The sequence below is a fragment of the Phalangium opilio genome, unplaced genomic scaffold (genome assembly GCF_054372755.1).
Source record: "Phalangium opilio isolate 3A_F unplaced genomic scaffold, DU_Popi_V2 ptg000002l_1, whole genome shotgun sequence".
Classification (NCBI taxonomy): domain Eukaryota; kingdom Metazoa; phylum Arthropoda; class Arachnida; order Opiliones; family Phalangiidae; genus Phalangium; species Phalangium opilio.
In genome coordinates, this window is record NW_028324144.1 from 14,890,706 (window position 1) to 14,910,773 (window position 20,068).

General features: G+C 34.0%; 32 non-coding genes across 32 annotated transcripts; all 32 read right to left on the reverse strand.

Annotated features, from left to right (window-relative positions):
- Nucleotides 1-856: 856 nt before the first annotated feature.
- TRNAG-GCC (transfer RNA glycine (anticodon GCC)) lies at nt 857-927 on the reverse strand. Its single transcript has one exon. It is a non-coding gene; the product is annotated as a tRNA-Gly (tRNA).
- Nucleotides 928-1,616: 689 nt separating this feature from the next.
- TRNAG-GCC (transfer RNA glycine (anticodon GCC)) lies at nt 1,617-1,687 on the reverse strand. Its single transcript has one exon. It is a non-coding gene; the product is annotated as a tRNA-Gly (tRNA).
- A 438-nt stretch (nt 1,688-2,125) lies between these two features.
- Nucleotides 2,126-2,196, reverse strand: TRNAG-GCC (transfer RNA glycine (anticodon GCC)). The gene has a single exon. It is a non-coding gene; the product is annotated as a tRNA-Gly (tRNA).
- A 183-nt stretch (nt 2,197-2,379) lies between these two features.
- Nucleotides 2,380-2,450, reverse strand: TRNAG-GCC (transfer RNA glycine (anticodon GCC)). The gene has a single exon. It is a non-coding gene; the product is annotated as a tRNA-Gly (tRNA).
- Nucleotides 2,451-2,885: 435 nt separating this feature from the next.
- TRNAG-GCC (transfer RNA glycine (anticodon GCC)) lies at nt 2,886-2,956 on the reverse strand. Its single transcript has one exon. It is a non-coding gene; the product is annotated as a tRNA-Gly (tRNA).
- A 437-nt stretch (nt 2,957-3,393) lies between these two features.
- TRNAG-GCC (transfer RNA glycine (anticodon GCC)) lies at nt 3,394-3,464 on the reverse strand. The gene has a single exon. It is a non-coding gene; the product is annotated as a tRNA-Gly (tRNA).
- A 436-nt stretch (nt 3,465-3,900) lies between these two features.
- TRNAG-GCC (transfer RNA glycine (anticodon GCC)) lies at nt 3,901-3,971 on the reverse strand. The gene has a single exon. It is a non-coding gene; the product is annotated as a tRNA-Gly (tRNA).
- Nucleotides 3,972-4,154: 183 nt separating this feature from the next.
- Nucleotides 4,155-4,225, reverse strand: TRNAG-GCC (transfer RNA glycine (anticodon GCC)). Its single transcript has one exon. It is a non-coding gene; the product is annotated as a tRNA-Gly (tRNA).
- A 183-nt stretch (nt 4,226-4,408) lies between these two features.
- Nucleotides 4,409-4,479, reverse strand: TRNAG-GCC (transfer RNA glycine (anticodon GCC)). Its single transcript has one exon. It is a non-coding gene; the product is annotated as a tRNA-Gly (tRNA).
- Nucleotides 4,480-4,914: 435 nt separating this feature from the next.
- Nucleotides 4,915-4,985, reverse strand: TRNAV-GAC (transfer RNA valine (anticodon GAC)). The gene has a single exon. It is a non-coding gene; the product is annotated as a tRNA-Val (tRNA).
- Nucleotides 4,986-5,420: 435 nt separating this feature from the next.
- TRNAG-GCC (transfer RNA glycine (anticodon GCC)) lies at nt 5,421-5,491 on the reverse strand. The gene has a single exon. It is a non-coding gene; the product is annotated as a tRNA-Gly (tRNA).
- A 437-nt stretch (nt 5,492-5,928) lies between these two features.
- Nucleotides 5,929-5,999, reverse strand: TRNAG-GCC (transfer RNA glycine (anticodon GCC)). The gene has a single exon. It is a non-coding gene; the product is annotated as a tRNA-Gly (tRNA).
- A 940-nt stretch (nt 6,000-6,939) lies between these two features.
- On the reverse strand, nt 6,940-7,010 carry TRNAG-GCC (transfer RNA glycine (anticodon GCC)). Its single transcript has one exon. It is a non-coding gene; the product is annotated as a tRNA-Gly (tRNA).
- A 688-nt stretch (nt 7,011-7,698) lies between these two features.
- TRNAG-GCC (transfer RNA glycine (anticodon GCC)) lies at nt 7,699-7,774 on the reverse strand. Its single transcript has one exon. It is a non-coding gene; the product is annotated as a tRNA-Gly (tRNA).
- Nucleotides 7,775-7,953: 179 nt separating this feature from the next.
- TRNAG-GCC (transfer RNA glycine (anticodon GCC)) lies at nt 7,954-8,024 on the reverse strand. Its single transcript has one exon. It is a non-coding gene; the product is annotated as a tRNA-Gly (tRNA).
- A 183-nt stretch (nt 8,025-8,207) lies between these two features.
- Nucleotides 8,208-8,278, reverse strand: TRNAG-GCC (transfer RNA glycine (anticodon GCC)). The gene has a single exon. It is a non-coding gene; the product is annotated as a tRNA-Gly (tRNA).
- A 434-nt stretch (nt 8,279-8,712) lies between these two features.
- On the reverse strand, nt 8,713-8,783 carry TRNAG-GCC (transfer RNA glycine (anticodon GCC)). Its single transcript has one exon. It is a non-coding gene; the product is annotated as a tRNA-Gly (tRNA).
- Nucleotides 8,784-9,218: 435 nt separating this feature from the next.
- Nucleotides 9,219-9,289, reverse strand: TRNAG-GCC (transfer RNA glycine (anticodon GCC)). Its single transcript has one exon. It is a non-coding gene; the product is annotated as a tRNA-Gly (tRNA).
- Nucleotides 9,290-9,724: 435 nt separating this feature from the next.
- On the reverse strand, nt 9,725-9,800 carry TRNAG-GCC (transfer RNA glycine (anticodon GCC)). Its single transcript has one exon. It is a non-coding gene; the product is annotated as a tRNA-Gly (tRNA).
- Nucleotides 9,801-11,242: 1,442 nt separating this feature from the next.
- TRNAG-GCC (transfer RNA glycine (anticodon GCC)) lies at nt 11,243-11,318 on the reverse strand. The gene has a single exon. It is a non-coding gene; the product is annotated as a tRNA-Gly (tRNA).
- A 177-nt stretch (nt 11,319-11,495) lies between these two features.
- TRNAG-GCC (transfer RNA glycine (anticodon GCC)) lies at nt 11,496-11,566 on the reverse strand. Its single transcript has one exon. It is a non-coding gene; the product is annotated as a tRNA-Gly (tRNA).
- Nucleotides 11,567-11,748: 182 nt separating this feature from the next.
- TRNAG-GCC (transfer RNA glycine (anticodon GCC)) lies at nt 11,749-11,824 on the reverse strand. Its single transcript has one exon. It is a non-coding gene; the product is annotated as a tRNA-Gly (tRNA).
- Nucleotides 11,825-12,001: 177 nt separating this feature from the next.
- On the reverse strand, nt 12,002-12,072 carry TRNAG-GCC (transfer RNA glycine (anticodon GCC)). The gene has a single exon. It is a non-coding gene; the product is annotated as a tRNA-Gly (tRNA).
- A 1,449-nt stretch (nt 12,073-13,521) lies between these two features.
- On the reverse strand, nt 13,522-13,592 carry TRNAG-GCC (transfer RNA glycine (anticodon GCC)). The gene has a single exon. It is a non-coding gene; the product is annotated as a tRNA-Gly (tRNA).
- Nucleotides 13,593-13,774: 182 nt separating this feature from the next.
- On the reverse strand, nt 13,775-13,845 carry TRNAG-GCC (transfer RNA glycine (anticodon GCC)). The gene has a single exon. It is a non-coding gene; the product is annotated as a tRNA-Gly (tRNA).
- Nucleotides 13,846-14,534: 689 nt separating this feature from the next.
- On the reverse strand, nt 14,535-14,605 carry TRNAG-GCC (transfer RNA glycine (anticodon GCC)). The gene has a single exon. It is a non-coding gene; the product is annotated as a tRNA-Gly (tRNA).
- A 435-nt stretch (nt 14,606-15,040) lies between these two features.
- On the reverse strand, nt 15,041-15,111 carry TRNAG-GCC (transfer RNA glycine (anticodon GCC)). The gene has a single exon. It is a non-coding gene; the product is annotated as a tRNA-Gly (tRNA).
- A 690-nt stretch (nt 15,112-15,801) lies between these two features.
- On the reverse strand, nt 15,802-15,872 carry TRNAG-GCC (transfer RNA glycine (anticodon GCC)). Its single transcript has one exon. It is a non-coding gene; the product is annotated as a tRNA-Gly (tRNA).
- A 435-nt stretch (nt 15,873-16,307) lies between these two features.
- Nucleotides 16,308-16,378, reverse strand: TRNAG-GCC (transfer RNA glycine (anticodon GCC)). The gene has a single exon. It is a non-coding gene; the product is annotated as a tRNA-Gly (tRNA).
- A 1,446-nt stretch (nt 16,379-17,824) lies between these two features.
- TRNAG-GCC (transfer RNA glycine (anticodon GCC)) lies at nt 17,825-17,895 on the reverse strand. Its single transcript has one exon. It is a non-coding gene; the product is annotated as a tRNA-Gly (tRNA).
- A 435-nt stretch (nt 17,896-18,330) lies between these two features.
- TRNAG-GCC (transfer RNA glycine (anticodon GCC)) lies at nt 18,331-18,401 on the reverse strand. The gene has a single exon. It is a non-coding gene; the product is annotated as a tRNA-Gly (tRNA).
- Nucleotides 18,402-19,090: 689 nt separating this feature from the next.
- On the reverse strand, nt 19,091-19,161 carry TRNAG-GCC (transfer RNA glycine (anticodon GCC)). Its single transcript has one exon. It is a non-coding gene; the product is annotated as a tRNA-Gly (tRNA).
- Between the last annotated feature and the right edge of the window lie 907 nt (nt 19,162-20,068).

The following is a 20,068-nucleotide window of genomic DNA, read 5'->3' on the forward strand; positions in this document are numbered from 1 at the left end:
TATTGTACTCTTTTGCAGAGCCTCGGTGGTTCAATGGAAGAATTCTCGCCTGCCACGCGGGAGATCCGGTTTCGATTCCCGGCCGATGCATTTTTTGGTCGTCATAAATGCATAACGATATTGTGTTTACGAAAACTATGTAAAATGATAATTGTTAAATTGATAAATACTTCTAAATATACTATCTGAGATAATAATTAAAAGAAATGTTTGGTTTGATTATCAAATATTCAGGTGAAATACCATTTTTTCCATATTGTACTCTTTGCAGAGCCTCGGTGGTTCAATGGTAGAATTCTTGCCTGCCACTCGGGAGATCCTGGTTCGATTCCCGGCCGATGCATGTTTTGGTCGTCATTTAATGCATAACGATATTGTGTTTACGAAAATTATGTAAAATGATAATTGTTAAATTGATAAATCCTTCTAGAGTAGAATATGGAAAAATGGTATTTCACCTGAATATTTGATACTCAAACCAAACATTACTTTGAATTATTATCTCAAATAATATTTTTAGAAGGATTTATCAATTTAACAACTATCATTTTACATAATTTTCGTAAACACAATATCGTTATGCATTAATGACGACCAAAAAATGCATCGGCCGGGAATCGAAACCGGATCTCCCCCGTGGCAGGCGACAATTCTACCATTGAACCACCGAGGCTCTGCAAAGAATACAATATGGAAAAAATGGTATTTCACGTGAATATTTGATAATCAAACCAAACATTTCTTTGAATTATTATCTCAAATAATATTTTTAGAAGGATTTATCAATTTAACAACTATCATTTTACATAATTTTCGTAAACACAATATCGTTATGCATTAAATGACGACCAAAACATGCATCGGCCGGGAATCGAACCCGGATCTCCCGCGTGGCAGGCGAGAATTCTACCATTAAACCACCGAGGCTCTGCAAAGAATACAATATGGAAAAAATCGTATTTCACGTGAATATTTGATAATCAAACCAAACATATCTTTGAATTATTATCTCAAATAATATTTTTAGAAGGATTTATCAATTAAACAATTATCATTTTACATAATTTTCGTAAACACAATATCGTTATGCATTAAATGACGACCAAAACATCCATCGGCCGGTAATCGAACCCGGATCTCCCGCGTGGCAGGCGAGAATTCTACCATTGAACCACCGAGGCTCTGCATAGAGTAGAATATAGAAAAATGGTATTTCACCTGCATATTTGATAATCAAACCAAACATTTCTTTGAATTATTATCTCAAATAATATTTTTAGAAGGATTTATCAATTTAACAATTATCATTTTACATAATTTTCGTAAACACATTATCGTTATGCATTAAATGACGACCAAAACATCCATCGGCCGGTAATCGAACCCGGATCTCCCGAGTGGCAGGCGAGAATTCTTCCACTGAACCACCGAGGCTCTGCATAGAGTAGAATTTGGAAAAATGGTATTTCACCTGAATATTTGATAATCAAACCAAACACTTCATTGAATTGTTATCTCAAATAATATTTTTAGAAGGATTTATCAATTTAACAATTATCATTTTACATAATTTTCCTAAACATAATATCGTTATGCATTAAATGACGACCAAAACATGCATCGGCCGGGAATCGAACCCGGATCTCCCGCGTGGCAGGCGAGAATTCTACCATTGAACCACCGAGGCTCTGCAAAAGAGTACAATATGGAAAAAATGGTATTTCACCTGCATATTTGATAATCAAACCAAACATTTCTTAAAATTATTATCTCAAATAATATTTTTAGAAGGATTTATCAATTTAACAATTATTATTTTACATAATTTTCGTAAACACAATATCGTTATGCATTAAATGACGACCAAAACATCCATCGGCCGGTAATCGAACCCGGATCTCCCGCGTGGCAGGCGAGAATTCTACCATTGAACCGCAGAGGCTCTGCAAAGAGTACAATATGGAAAAAATGGTATTTCACCTGAATATTTGATAATCAAACCAAACATTTCTTTGAATTATTATCTCAGATAATATATTTAGAAGTATTTATCAATTTAACAATTATCATTTTACATAATTTTCGTAAACACAATATCGTTATGCATTAAATGACGACCAAAACATGCATCGGCCGGGAATCGAACCCGGATCTCCCGCGTGGCAGGCGACAATTCTACCATTGAACCACCGAGGCTCTGCAAAGAATACAATATGGAAAAAATGGTATTTCACGTGAATATTTGATAATCAAACCAAACATTTCTTTGAATTATTATCTCAAATAATATTTTTAGAAGGATTTATCAATTTAACAATTATCATTTTACATAATTTTCGTAAACACAATATCGTTATGCATTAAATGACGACCAAAACATGCATCGGCCGGGAATCGAACCCGGATCTCCCGCGTGGCATGCGAGAATTCTACCATTAAACCACCGAGGCTCTGCAAAGAATACAATATGGAAAAAATGGTATTTCACGTGAATATTTGATAACCAAACCAAACATATCTTTGAATTATTATCTCAAATAATATTTTTAGAAGGATTTATCAATTAAACAATTATCATTTTACATAATTTTCGTAAACACAATATCGTTATGCATTAAATGACGACCAAAACATCCATCGGCCGGTAATCGAACCCGGATCTCCCGCGTGGCAGGCGAGAATTCTACCATTGAACCACCGAGGCTCTGCATAGCGTAGAATATGGAAAAATGGTATTTCACCAGAATATTTGATAATCAAACCAAACATTACTTTGAATTGTTATCTCAAATAATATTTTTAGAAGGATTTATCAATTTAACAATTATCATTTTACATAATTTTCGTAAACACAATATCGTTATTCATTAATGACGACCAAAAAATGCATCGGCCGGGAATCGAAACCGGATCTCCCGCGTGGCAGGCGAAAATTCTACCATTGAACCACCGAGGCTCTGCAAAAGAGTACAATATGGAAAAAATGGTATTTCACCTGCATATTTGATAATGAAACAAAACATTTCTTTGAATTATTATCTCAAATAATATTTTAAGAAGGATTTATCAGTTTAACAATTATCATTTTACATAATTTTCGTAAACACAATATCGTTATGCATTAAATGACGACCAAAACATCCATCGGCCGGTAATCGAACCCGGATCTCCCGCGAGGCAGGCGAGAATTCTACCATTGAACCACCGAGGCTCTGCATAGAGTAGAATATAGAAAAATGGTATTTCACCTGCATATTTGATAATCAAACCAAACATTTCTTTGAATTATTATCTCAAATAATATTTTTAGAAGGATTTATCAATTTAACAATTATCATTTTACATAATTTTCCTAAACATAATATCGTTATGCATTAAATGACGACCAAAACATGCATCGGCCGGGAATCGAACCCGGATCTCCCGCGTGGCAGGCGAGAATTCTACCATTGAACCACCGAGGCTCTGCAAAAGAGTACAATATGGAAAAAATGGTATTTCACCTGCATATTTGATAATCAAACCAAACATTTCTTTGAATTATTATCTCAAATAATATTTTTAGAAGGATTTATCAATTTAACAATTATCATTTTACATAATTTTCGTAAACACAATATCGTTATGCATTAAATGACGACCAAAACATCCATCGGCCGGTAATCGAACCTGGATCTCCCGCGTGGCAGGCGAGAATTCTACCATTGAACCGCAGAGGCTCTGCATAGAGTAGAATATGGAAAAATGGTATTTCACCTGAATATTTGATACTCAAACCAAACATTACTTTGAATTATTATCTCAAATAATATTTTTAGAAGGATTTATCAATTTTACAACTATCATTTTACATAATTTTCGTAAACACAATATCGTTATGCATTAATGACGACCAAAAAATGCATCGGCCGGGAATCGAAACCGGATCTCCCGCGTGGCAGGCGAGAATTCTACCATTGAACCACCGAGGCTCTGCAAAGAGTTCAATATAGAAAAAATGGTATTTCACCTGAATATTTGATAATCAAACCAAACATTTCTTTTAATTATTATCTCAGATAATATATTTAGAAGTATTTATCAATTTAACAATTATCATTTTACATAATTTTCGTAAACACAATATCGTTACGCATTAAATGACGACCAAAACATGCATCGGCCGGGAATCGAACCCGGATCTCCCGCGTGGCAGGCGACAATTCTACCATTGAACCACCGAAGCTCTGCAAAGAATACAATATGGAAAAAATGGTATTTCACGTGAATATTTGATAATCAAACCAAACATTTCTTTGAATTATTATCTCAAATAATATTTTTAGAAGGATTTATCAATTTAACAATTATCATTTTACATAATTTTCGTAAACACAATATCGTTATGCATTAAATGACGACCAAAATATGCATCGGCCGGGAATCGAACCCGGATCTCCCGCGTGGCAGGCGAGAATTCTACTATTAAACCACCGAGGCTCTGCAAAGAATACAATATGGAAAAAATGGTATTTCACGTGAATATTTGATAATCAAACCAAACATATCTTTGAATTATTATCTCAAATAATATTTTTAGAAGGATTTATCAATTAAACAATTATCATTTTACATAATTTTCGTAAACATAATATCGTTAAACATTAATGACGACCAAAAAATGCATCGCCCGGGAATCAAACCCGGTTCTCCCGCGTGGCAGCCGAGAATTCTACCATTGAACCACCGAGGCTCTGCAAAGAGAAGAATATGGAAAAATGGTATTTCACCTGAATATTTGATAATCAAACCAAACAATTCTTTGAATTATTATCTCAAATAATATTTTTAGAAGGATTTATCAATTTAACAATTATTATTTTACATAATTTTCGTAAACACAATATCGTTATGCATTAAATGACGACCAAAACATGCATTGGCCGGGAATCGAACCCGGATCTCCCGCGTGTCAGGCGAGAATTCTACCATTGAACCACCGAGGCTCTGCAAAGAGAAGAATATGGAAAAATGGTATTTCACCTGAATATTTGATAATCAAACCAAACATTTCTTTGAATTATTATCTCAAATAATATTTTTAGAAGGATTTATCAATTTAACAATTATCATTTTACATAATTTTCGTAAACATAATAGGGTTAAACATTAATGACGACCAAAAAATGCATCGCCCGGGAATCGAAACCGGATCTCCCGCGTGGCAGGCGAGAATTCTTCCATTGAACCACCGAGGCTCTGCAAAGAGTACAATATGGGAAAAATGGTATTTCACCTGAATATTTGATAATCAAACCAAACATTTCTTAGAATTATTATCTCAGATAATATTTTTAGAAGGATTTATCAATTTAACAATTATCATTTTACATAATTTTCGTAAACACAATATCGTTATGCATTAAATGACGACCAAAGTATGCATCGGCCGGGAATCGAACCCGGATCTCCCGCGTGGCAGGCGAGAATACTACCATTGAACCACCGAGGCTCTGCAAAGAATACAATATGGAAAAAATGGTATTTCACGTGAATATTTGATAATCAAACCAAACATTTCTTAGAATTATTATCTCAGATAATATTTTTAGAAGGATTTATCAATTTAACAATTATCATTTTACATAATTTTCGTAAACACAATATCGTTATGCATTAATGACGACCAAAAAATGCATCGGCCAGGAATCGAAACCGGATCTCCCGCGTGGCAGGCGAGAATTCTACCATTGAACCACCGAGGCTCTGCAAAAAAGTATAATATGGAAAAAATGGTATTTCACCTGCATATTTGATAATCAAACCAAACATTTCTTTGAATTATTATCTAAAATAATATTTTTAGAAGGATTTATCAACTTAACAATTATCATTTTACATAATTTTCGTAAACACAATATCGTTATGCATTAAATGACGACCAAAGCATGCATCGGCCGGGAATCGAACCCGGATCTCCCGCGTGGCAGGCGAGAATACTACCATTGAACCACCGAGGCTCTGCAAAGAATACAATATGGAAAAAATGGTATTTCACGTGAATATTTGTTAATCAAACCAAACATTTCTTTGAATTATTATCTCAAATAATATTTTTAGAAGGATTTATCAATTAAACAATTATCATTTTACATAATTTTCGTAAACACAATATCGTTATGCATTAAATGACGACCAAAACATGCATCGGCCGGGAATCGAACCTGGATCTCCCGAGTGGCAGGCAAGAATTCTACCATTGAACCACCGAGCCTCTGCAAAGAGTAGAATATGGAAAAATGGTATTTCACGTGAATATTTGATAATCAAACCAAACATTTCTTTGAATTATTATCTCAAATAATATTTTTTGAAGGATTTATCAATTTAACAATTATTATTTTACATAATTTTCGTAAACACAATATCGTTATGCATTAAATGACGACCAAAACATGCATCGGCCGGGAATCGAACCCGGATCTCCCGAATGGCAGGCGAGAATTCTAACATTGAACCACCGAGGCTCTGCAAAGAGTTGAATATGGAAAAATGGTATTTCTCCTGAATATTTGATAATCAAACCAAACATTTCTTTGAATTATTATCTCAAATAATATTTTTAGAAGGATTTATCAATTTAACAATTATCATTTTACATAATTTTCGTAAACACAATATCGTTATGCATTAATGACGACCAAAACATGCATCGGCCGGGAATCGAACCCGGATCTCCCGAATGGCAGGCGAGAATTCTAACATTGAACCACCGAGGATCTGCAACGAGTAGAATATGGAAAAATGGTATTTCACCTGAATATTTGATAATCAAACCAAACATTTCTTTGAATTATTATCTCAAATAATATTTTTAGAAGGATTTATCTATTTAACAATTATCATTTTACATAGTTTTCGTAAACACAATATCGTTATGCATTTATGACGACCAAAAAATGCATCGGCCGGGAATCGAAACCGGATCTCCCGCGTGGCAGGCGAGAATTCTACCATTGAACCACCGAGGCTCTGCAAAGAATGCAATATGGAAAAAATGGTATTTCACGTGAATATTTGTTAATCAAACCAAACATTTCTTTGAATTATTATCTCAAATAATATTTTTAGAAGGATTTATCAATTTAACAATTATCATTTTACATAATTTTCGTAAACACAATATCGTTATGCATTAAATGACGACCAAAACATGCATCGGCCGGGAATCGAACCTGGATCTCCCGAGTGGCAGGCAAGAATTCTACCATTGAACCACCGAGCCTCTGCAAAGAGTAGAATATGGAAAAATGGTATTTCACCTGAATATTTGATAATCAAACCAAACATTTCTTTGAATTATTATCTCAAATAATATTTTTAGAAGGATTTATCAATTTAAAAATTATCATTTTACATAATTTTCGTAAACACAATATCGTTAAACATTAATGACGACCAAAAAATGCATCGCCCGGGAATCAAACCCGGTTCTCCCGCGTGGCAGGCGAGAATTCTACCATTGAACCACCGAGGCTCTGCAAAGAGAAGAATATGGAAAAATGGTATTTCACCTGAATATTTGATAATCAAACCAAACAATGCTTTGAATTATTATCTCAAATAATATTTTTAGAAGGATTTATGAATTTAACAATTATCATTTTACATAATTTTCGTAAACACAATATCGTTATGCATTAAATGACGACCAAAGCATGCAACGGCCGGGAATCGAACCCGGATCTCCCGCGTGGCAGGCGAGAATTCTACCATTGAACCACCGAGGCTCTGCAAAGAATACAATATGGAAAAAATGGTATTTCACGTGAATATTTGATAATCAAACCAAACATTTCTTTGAATTATTATCTAAAATAATATTTTTAGAAGGATTTATCAACTTTAACAATTATCATTTTACATAATTTTCGTAAACACAATATCGTTATGCATTAAATGACGACCAAAGCATGCATCGGCCGGGAATCGAACCCGGATCTCCCGCGTGGCAGGCGAGAATACTACCATTGAACCACCGAGGCTCTGCAAAGAATACAATATGGAAAAAATGGTATTTCACGTGAATATTTGATAATCAAACCAAACATTTCTTTGAATTATTATCTCAAATAATATTTTTTGAAGGATTTATCAATTTAACAATTATTATTTTACATAATTTTCGTAAACACAATATCGTTATGCATTAAATGACGACCAAAACATGCATCGGCCGGGAATCGAACCCGGATCTCCCGCGTGGCAGGCGAGAATTCTACCATTGAACCACCGAGGCTTTGCAAAGAGTACAATATGGAAAAAATGGTATTTCACCTGCATATTTGATAATCAAACCAAACATTTCTTTGAATTATTATCTAAAATAATAATTTTAGAAGGATTTATCAATTTAACAATTATCATTTTACATAATTTTCGTAAACACAATATCGTTATGCATTAAATGACGACCAAAACATGCATCGGCCGGGAATCGAACCCGGACTCCCGAATGGCAGGCGAGAATTCTAACATTGAACCACCGAGGCTCTGCAACGAGTAGAATATGGAAAAATGGTATTTCACCTGAATATTTGATAATCAAACCAAACATTTCTTTGAATTATTATCTCAAATAATATTTTTAGAAGGATTTATCTATTTAACAATTATCATTTTACATAGTTTTCGTAAACACAATATCGTTATGCATTTATGACGACCAAAAAATGCATCGGCCGGGAATCGAAACCGGATCTCCCGCGTGGCAGGCGAGAATTCTACCATTGAACCACCGAGGCTCTGCAAAGAATGCAATATGGAAAAAATGGTATTTCACGTGAATATTTGTTAATCAAACCAAACATTTCTTTGAATTATTATCTCAAATAATATTTTTAGAAGGATTTATCAATTAAACAATTATCATTTTACATAATTTTCGTAAACACAATATCGTTATGCATTAAATGACGACCAAAACATGCATCGGCCGGGAATCGAACCTGGATCTCCCGAGTGGCAGGCAAGAATTCTACCATTGAACCACCGAGCCTCTGCAAAGAGTAGAATATGGAAAAATGGTATTTCACCTGAATATTTGATAATCAAACCAAACATTTCTTTGAATTATTATCTCAAATAATATTTTTAGAAGGATTTATCAATTTAAAAATTATCATTTTACATAATTTTCGTAAACACAATATCGTTATGCATTAATGACGACCAAAAAATGCATCGGCCGGGAATCGAAACCGGATCTCCCGCGTGGCAGGCGAGAATTCTACCATTGAACCACCGAGGCTCTGCAAAAAAGTATAATATGGAAAAAATGGTATTTCACCTGCATATTTGATAATCAAACCAAACATTTCTTTGAATTATTATCTCAAATAATATTTTTAGAAGGATTTATCAATTAAACAATTATCATTTTACATAATTTTCGTAAACATAATATCGTTAAACATTAATGACGACCAAAAAATGCATCGCCCGGGAATCAAACCCGGTTCTCCCGCGTGGCAGGCGAGAATTCTACCATTGAACCACCGAGGCTCTGCAAAGAGAAGAATATGGAAAAATGGTATTTCACCTGAATATTTGATAATCAAACCAAACAATGCTTTGAATTATTATCTCAAATAATATTTTTAGAAGGATTTATGAATTTAACAATTATCATTTTACATAATTTTCGTAAACACAATATCGTTATGCATTAATGACGACCAAAAAATGCAACGGCCGGGAATCGAACCCGGATCTCCCGCGTGGCAGGCGAGAATTCTACCATTGAACCACCGAGGCTCTGCAAAGAATACAATATGGAAAAAATGGTATTTCACGTGAATATTTGATAATCAAACCAAACATTTCTTTGAATTATTATCTCAAATAATATTTTTAGAAGGATTTATCAATTTAACAATTATCATTTTACATAATTTTCGTAAACACAATATCGTTATGCATTAATGACGACCAAAAAATGCATCGGCCGGGAATCGAAACCGGATCTCCAGCGTGGCAGGCGAGAATTCTACCATTGAACCACCGAGGCTCTGCAAAAGAGTACAATATGGAAAAAATGGTATTTCACCTGAATATTTGATAATCAAACCAATCATTTCTTTGAATTATTATCTCAAATAATATTTTTAGAAGGATTTATCAATTTAACAATTATCATTTTACATAATTTTCGTAAACACAATATCGTTATGCATTAAATGACGACCAAAACATGCATCGGCCGGGAATAAACCCGGATCTCCCGCGTGGCTGGCAAGAATTCTACTATTGAACCACAGAGGCTCTGCAAAGAGTAGAATATGGAAAAATGGTATTTCACCTGAATATTTGATAATCAAACCAAACATTTCTTTGAATTATTATCTAAAATAATAATTTTAGAAGGATTTATCAATTTAACAATTATCATTTTACATAATTTTCGTAAACACAATATCGTTATGCAGTAAATGACGACCAAAACATTCATCGGCCGGGAATCGAACCCGGATGTCCCACGTGGCATACGAGAATTGTACCATTGAACCACCGAGGATCTGCTAAGAGTAGAATATGGAAAAATGGTATTTCACGTGAATATTTGATAATCAAACCAAACATTTCTTTGAATTATTATCTCAAATAATATTTTTAGAAGGATTTATCAATTTAACAATTATCATTTTACATAATTTTCATAAACACAATATCGTTATGCATTAAATGACGACCAAAACATGCATCGGCCGGGAATCGAACCCAGATCTCCCGAATGGCAGGCGAGAATTCTAACATTGAACCACCGAGGCTCTGCAAAGAGTAGAATATGGAAAAATGGTATTTCACCTGAATATTTGATAATCAAACCAAACATTTCTTTGAATTATTATCTCAAATAATATTTTTAGAAGGATTTATCAATTAAACAATTATCATTTTACATAATTTTCGTAAACATAATATCGTTAAACATTAATGACGGCCAAAAAATGCATCGCCCGGGAATCAAACCCGGTTCTCCCGCGTGGCAGGCGAGAATTCTACCATTGAACCACCGAGGCTCTGCAAAGAGAAGAATATGGAAAAATGGTATTTCACCTGAATATTTGATAATCAAACCAAACAATTCTTTGAATTATTATCTCAAATAATATTTTTAGAAGGATTTATGAATTTAACAATTATCATTTTACATAATTTTCGTAAACACAATATCGTTATGCATTAAATGACGACCAAAGCATGCAACGGCCGGGAATCGAACCCGGATCTCCCGCGTGGCAGGCGAGAATTCTACCATTGAACCACCGAGGCTCTGCAAAGAATACAATATGGAAAAAATGGTATTTCACGTGAATATTTGATAATCAAACCAAACATTTCTTTGAATTATTATCTCAAATAATATTTTTAGAAGGATTTATCAATTTAACAATTATCATTTTACATAATTTTCGTAAACACAATATCGTTATGCATTAATGACGACCAAAAAATGCATCGGCCGGGAATCGAAACCGGATCTCCCGCGTGGCAGGCGAGAATTCTACCATTGAACCACCGAGGCTCTGCAAAGAGAAAAATATGGAAAAATGGTATTTCACCTGAATATTTGATAATCAAACCAAACAATTCTTTGAATTATTATCTCAAATAATATTTTTAGAAGGATTTATGAATTTAACAATTATCATTTTACATAATTTTCGTAAACACAATATCGTTATGCTTTAAATGACGACCAAAGCATGCAACGGCCGGGAATCGAACCCGGATCTCCCGCGTGGCAGGCGAGAATTCTACCATTGAACCACCGAGGCTCTGCAAAGAATACAATATGGAAAAAATGGTATTTCACGTGAATATTTGATAATCAAACCAAACATTTCTTTGAATTATTATCTCAAATAATATTTTTAGAAGGATTTATCAATTTAACAATTATCATTTTACATAATTTTCATAAACACAATATCGTTATGCATTAATGACGACCAAAAAATGCATCGGCCGGGAATCGAAACCGGATCTCCCGCGTGGCAGGCGAGAATTCTACCATTGAACCACCGAGGCTCTGCAAAAGAGTACAATATGGAAAAAATGGTATTTCACCTGAATATTTGATAATCAAACCAATCATTTCTTTGAATTATTATCTCAAATAATATTTTTAGAAGGATTTATCAATTTAACAATTATCATTTTACATAATTTTCGTAAACACAATATCGTTATGCATTAAAATGACGACCAAAACATGCATCGGCCGGGAATCGAACCCGGATCTCCCGCGTGGCTGGCAAGAATTCTACTATTGAACCACAGAGGCTCTGTAAAGAGTAGAATATGGAAAAATGGTATTTCACCTGAATATTTGATAATCAAACCAAACATTTCTTTGAATTATTATCTAAAATAATAATTTTAGAAGGATTTATCAATTTAACAATTATCATTTTACATAATTTTCGTAAACACAATATCGTTATGCAGTAAATGACGACCAAAACATTCATCGGCCGGGAATCGAACCCGGATGTCCCACGTGGCATACGAGAATTGTACCATTGAACCACCGAGGATCTGCTAAGAGTAGAATATGGAAAAATGGTATTTCACGTGAATATTTGATAATCAAACCAAAAATTTCTTTGAATTATTATCTCAAATAATATTTTTAGAAGGATTTATCAATTTAACAATTATCATTTTACATAATTTTCGTAAACACAATATCGTTATGCATTAAATGACGACCAAAACATGCATCGGCCGGGAATCGAACCCGGATCTCCCGCGTGGCTGGCAAGAATTCTACTATTGAACCACAGAGGCTCTGCAAAGAGTGGAATATGGAAAAATGGTATTTCACCTGAATATTTGATAATCAAACCAAACATTTCTTTGAATTATTATCTAAAATAATAATTTTAGAAGGATTTATCAATTTAACAATTATCATTTTACATAATTTTCGTAAACACAATATCGTTATGCAGTAAATGACGACCAAAACATTCATCGGCCGGGAATCGAACCCGGATGTCCCACGTGGCATACGAGAATTGTACCATTGAACCACCGAGGATCTGCTAAGAGTAGAATATGGAAAAATGGTATTTCACGTGAATATTTGATAATCAAACCAAACATTTCTTTGAATTATTATCTCAAATAATATTTTTACAAGGATTTATCAATTTAACAATTATCATTTTACATAATTTTCATAAACACAATATCGTTATGCATTAAATGACGACCAAAACATGCATCGGCCGGGAATCGAACCCGGATCTCCCGAATGGCAGGCGAGAATTCTAACATTGAACCACCGAGGCTCTGCAAAGAGTAGAATATGGAAAAATGGTATTTCACCTGAATATTTGATAATCAAACCAAACATTTCTTTGAATTATTATCTCAAATAATATTTTTAGAAGGATTTATCTATTTAAAAATTATCATTTTACATAGTTTTCGTAAACACAATATCGTTATGCATTTATGACGACCTAAAAATGCATCGGCCGGGAATCGAAACCGGATCTTTCGCGTGGCAGGCGAGAATTCTACCATTGAACCACCGAGGCTCTGCAAAGAATGCAATATGGAAAAAATGGTATTTCACGTGAATATTTGTTAATCAAACCAAACATTTCTTTGAATTATTATCTCAAATAATATTTTTAGAAGGATTTATCAATTTAACAATTATCATTTTACATAATTTTCGTAAACACAATATCGTTATGCATTAATGACGACCAAAAAATGCATCGGCCGGGAATCGAAACCGGATCTCCCGCGTGGCAGGCGAGAATTCTACCATTGAACCACCGAGGCTCTGCAAAAGAGTACAATATGGAAAAAATGGTATTTCACCTGAATATTTGATAATCAAACCAATCATTTCTTTGAATTATTATCTCAAATAATATTTTTAGAAGGATTTATCAATTTAACAATTATCATTTTACATAATTTTCGTAAACACAATATCGTTATGCATTAAATGACGACCAAAACATGCATCGGCCGGGAATCGAACCCGGATCTCCCGCGTGGCTGGCAAGAATTCTACTATTGAACCACAGAGGCTCTGCAAAGAGTAGAATATGGAAAAATGGTATTTCACCTGAATATTTGATAATCAAACCAAACATTTCTTTGAATTATTATCTCAAATAATATTTTTAGAAGGATTTATCAATTTAACAATTATCATTTTACATAATTTTCGTAACCACAATATCGTTATGCAGTAAATGACGACCAAAACATTCATCGGCCGGGAATCGAACCCGGATGTCCCACGTTGCATACGAGAATTGTACCATTGAACCACCGAGGATCTGCTAAGAGTAGAATATGGAAAAATGGTATTTCACGTGAATATTTGATAATCAAACCAAACATTTCTTTGAATTATTATCATTAATAATTTTTTTAGAAGGATTTATCAATTTAACAATTATCATTTTACATAATTTTCGTAAACACAATATCGTTATGCATTTATGACGACCAAAAAATGCATCGGCCGGGAATCGAAACCGGATCTTTCGCGTGGCAGGCGAGAATTCTACCATTGAACCACCGAGGCTCTGCAAAGAATGCAATATGGAAAAAATGGTATTTCACGTGAATATTTGTTAATCAAACCAAACATTTCTTTGAATTATTATCTCAAATAATATTTTTAGAAGGATTTATCAATTTAACAATTATCATTTTACATAATTTTCGTAAACACAATATCGTTATGCATTAAATGACGACCAAAACATGCATCGGCCGGGAATCGAACCAGGATCTCCCGAGTGGCAGGCAAGAATTCTACCATTGAACCACCGAGGCTCTGCAAAGAGTAGAATATGGAAAAATGGTATTTCACCTGAATATTTGATAATCAAACCAAACATTTCTTTGAATTATTATCTCAAATAATATTTTTAGAAGGATTTATCTATTTAACAATTATCATTTTACATAGTTTTCGTAAACACAATATCGTTATGCATTTATGACGACCAAAAAATGCATCGGCCGGGAATCGAAACCGGATCTCCCGCGTGGCAGGCGAGAATTCTACCATTGAACCACCGAGGCTCTGCAAAAGAGTACAATATGGAAAAAATGGTATTTCACCTGAATATTTGATAATCAAACCAATCATTTCTTTGAATTATTATCTCAAATAATATTTTTAGAAGGATTTATCAATTTAACAATTATCATTTTACATAATTTTCGTAAACACAATATCGTTATGCATTAAATGACGACCAAAACATGCATCGGCCGGGAATCGAACCCGGATCTCCCGCGTGGCTGGCAAGAATTGTACTATTGAACCACAGAGGCTCTGCAAAGAGTAGAATATGGAAAAATGGTATTTCACCTGAATATTTGATAATCAAACCAAACATTTCTTTGAATTATTATCTCAAATAATATTTTTAGAAGGATTTATCAATTTAACAATTATCATTTTACATAATTTTCGTAAACACAATATCGTTATGCAGTAAATGACGACCAAAACATTCATCGGCCGGGAATCGAACCCGGATGTCCCACGTTGCATACGAGAATTGTACCATTGAACCACCGAGGATCTGCTAAGAGTAGAATATGGAAAAATGGTATTTCACGTGAATATTTGATAATCAAACCAAACATTTCTTTGAATTATTATCATTAATAATTTTTTTAGAAGGATTTATCAATTTAACAATTATCATTTTACATAATTTTCATAAACACAATATCGTTATGCATTAAATGACGACCAAAAAATGCATCGGCCGGGAATCGAAACCGGATCTTTCGCGTGGCAGGCGAGAATTCTACCATTGAACCACCGAGGCTCTGCAAAGAATGCAATATGGAAAAAATGGTATTTCACGTGAATATTTGTTAATCAAACCAAACATTTCTTTGAATTATTATCTCAAATAATATTTTTAGAAGGATTTATCAATTTAACAATTATCATTTTACATAATTTTCGTAAACACAATATCGTTATGCATTAAATGACGACCAAAACATGCATCGGCCGGGAATCGAACCAGGATCTCCCGAGTGGCAGGCAAGAATTCTACCATTGAACCACCGAGGCTCTGCAAAGAGTAGAATATGGAAAAATGGTATTTCACCTGAATATTTGATAATCAAACCAAACATTTCTTTGAATTATTATCTCAAATAATATTTTTAGAAGGATTTATCTATTTAACAATTATCATTTTACATAGTTTTCGTAAACACAATATCGTTATGCATTTATGACGACCAAAAAATGCATCGGCCGGGAATCGAAACCGGATCTCCCGCGTGGCAGGCGAGAATTCTACCATTGAACCACCGAGGCTCTGCAAAAGAGTACAATATGGAAAAAATGGTATTTCACCTGAATATTTGATAATCAAACCAATCATTTCTTTGAATTATTATCTCAAATAATATTTTTAGAAGGATTTATCAATTTAACAATTATCATTTTACATAATTTTCGTAAACACAATATCGTTATGCATTAAATGACGACCAAAACATGCATCGGCCGGGAATCGAACCCGGATCTCCCGCGTGGCTGGCAAGAATTCTACTATTGAACCACAGAGGCTCTGCAAAGAGTAGAATATGGAAAAATGGTATTTCAACTGAATATTTGATAATCAAACCAAACATTTCTTTGAATTATTATCTCAAATAATATTTTTAGAAGGATTTATCAATTTAACAATTATCATTTTACATAATTTTCGTAAACACAATATCGTTATGCAGTAAATGACGACCAAAACATTCATCGGCCGGGAATCGAACCCGGATGTCCCACGTTGCATACGAGAATTGTACCATTGAACCACCGAGGATCTGCTAAGAGTAGAATATGGAAAAATGGTATTTCACGTGAATATTTGATAATCAAACCAAACATTTCTTTGAATTATTATCATTAATAATTTTTTAGAAGGATTTATCAATTTAACAATTATCATTTTACATAATTTTCATAAACACAATATCGTTATGCATTAAATGACGACCAAAACATGCATCGGCCGGGAATCGAACCCGGATCTCCCGAATGGCAGGCGAGAATTCTAACATTGAACCACCGAGGCTCTGGAAAGAGTAGAATATGGAAAAATGGTGTTTCACCTGAATATTTGATAATCAAACCAAACATTTCTTTGAATTATTATCTCAAATAATATTTTTAGAAGGATTTATCTATTTAACAATTATCATTTTACATAGTTTTCGTAAACACAATATCGTTATGCATTTATGACGACCAAAAAATGCATCGGCCGGGAATCGAAACCGGATCTTTCGCGTGGCGGCGAGAATTCTACCATTGAACCACCGAGGCTCTGCAAAGAATGCAATATGGAAAAAATGGTATTTCACGTGAATATTTGTTAATCAAACCAAACATTTCTTTGAATTATTATCTCAAATAATATTTTTAGAAGGATTTATCAATTTAACAATTATCATTTTACATAATTTTCGTAAACACAATATCGTTATGCATTAAATGACGACCAAAACATGCATCGGCCGGGAATCGAACCAGGATCTCCCGAGTGGCAGGCAAGAATTCTACCATTGAACCACCGAGGCTCTGCAAAGAGTAGAATATGGAAAAATGGTATTTCACCTGAATATTTGATAATCAAACCAAACATTTCTTTGAATTATTATCTCAAATAATATTTTTAGAAGGATTTATCTATTTAACAATTATCATTTTACATAGTTTTCGTAAACACAATATCGTTATGCATTTATGACGACCAAAAAATGCATCGGCCGGGAATCGAAACCGGATCTCCCGCGTGGCAGGCGAGAATTCTACCATTGAACCACCGAGGCTCTGCAAAAGAGTACAATATGGAAAAAATGGTATTTCACCTGCATATTTGATAATCAAACCAAACATTTCTTTGAATTATTATCTCAAATAATATTTTTAGAAGGATTTATCAATTTAACAATTATCATTTTACATAATTTTCGTAAACACAATATCGTTATGCATTAAATGACGACCAAAACATCCATCGGCCGGTAATCGAATCCGGATCTACCGCGTGGCAGGCGAGAATCCTACCATTGAACCACCACGCTCTGCATAGAGTAGAATATGGAAAAATGGTATTTCACCTGAATATTTGATAATCAAGCCAAACATTACTTTGAATTATTATCTCAAATAATATTTTTAGAAGGATTTATCAATTTAACAATTATCATTTTACGTAATTTTCGTAAACACAATATCGTTATGCATTAATGACGACCAAAAAATGCATCGGCCGGGAATCGAAACCGGATCTCCCGCGTGGCAGGCGAGAATTCTACCATTGAACCACCGAGGCTCTGCAAAAGAGTACAATATGGAAAAAATGGTATTTCACCTGCATATTTGATAATGAAACCAAACATTTCTTTGAATTATTATCTCAAATAATATTTTTAGAAGGATTTATCAATTTAACAATTATCATTTTACATAATTTTCGTAAACACAATATCGTTATGCATTAAATGACGACCAAAACATCCATCGGCCGGTAATCGAACCGGATCTCCCGCGTGGCAGGCGAGAATTCTACCATTGAACCACCGAGGCTCTGCATAGAGTAGAATATGGAAAAATGGTATTTCACCTGAATATTTGATAATCAAACCAAACATTTCTTTGAATTATTATCTCAAATAATATTTTTAGAAGGATTTATCAATTTAACAATTATCATTTTACATAATTTTCGTAAACACAATATCGGTATGGATTAAATGACGACCAAAACATCCATCGGCCGGTAATCGAACCCGGATCTCCCGAGTGGCAGGCGAGAATTCTACCACTGAACCACCGAGGCTCTGCATAGAGTAGAATATGGAAAAATGGTATTTCACCTGAATATTTGATAATCAAACCAAACATTTCATTGAATTGTTATCTCATATAATATTTTTAGAAGGATTTATCAATTTAACAATTATCATTTTACATAATTTTCCTAAACATAATATCGTTATGCATTAAATGACGACCAAAACATGCATCGGCCGGGAATCGAACCCGGATCTCCCGCGTGGCAGGCGAGAATTCTACCATTGAACCACCGAGGCTCTGCAAAAGAGTACAATATGGAAAAAATGGTATTTCACCTGCATATTTGATAATCAAACCAAACATTTCTTTGAATTATTATCTCAAATAATATTTTTAGAAGGATTTATCAATTTAACAATTATCATTTTACATAATTTTCGTAAACACAATATCGTTATGCATTAAATGACGACCAAAACATCCATCGGCCGGTAATCGAACCCGGATCTCCCGCGTGGCAGGCGAGAATCCTACCATTGAACCACCGAGGCTCTGCATAGAGTAGAATATGGAAAAATGGTATTTCACCTGAATATTTGATAATCAAACCAGGGCCGGATTAACCACTAGGCAAGTTAGGCAATTGCCTAGGGCCCGGATATCTGAGGGGCCCGTAATCAGCTAGTTTTCAAAAATTGAGAAAATGAAAAACCCAAAAATATATTTCCTCCTCTTTCTCTACCAAAACATAACGTCACTGACACCATGGAAAAGCCAGGTGAGATGTAACGGTAGCCTAATGTTGAAAAACCCGTTACCCAAAAACCTTATGGCAATTTATAAAGAAAGAAAGAAAGACTAAAAGAAACATAAAAATTCAATGGAAATGTATTTTCAGAAGTCGCAATCCTCGGAGAAAGAAACATCATTTTGAATTCGTGTTGTTACGGACCGTCATTAAACACTGGAGTTGCATTGTATGATTCCTTGATAAGCTTTATTGAGGGTGTTCGTCATAATTTTAAATATTTTAAAAAATTGCTCAGCTACAAAATAGATATTTTACAAAAGTAACGAAGAAAGGGAAAAATACGTAAACGGTTCTTTGATGAAGGCGCAGGAAAGAACGAGGCAACCCATGGGTTGGGCTCGTAATAGTAGCCACATCGTACCGTACTTGACAGGCGTACAGAAAATTTGAGT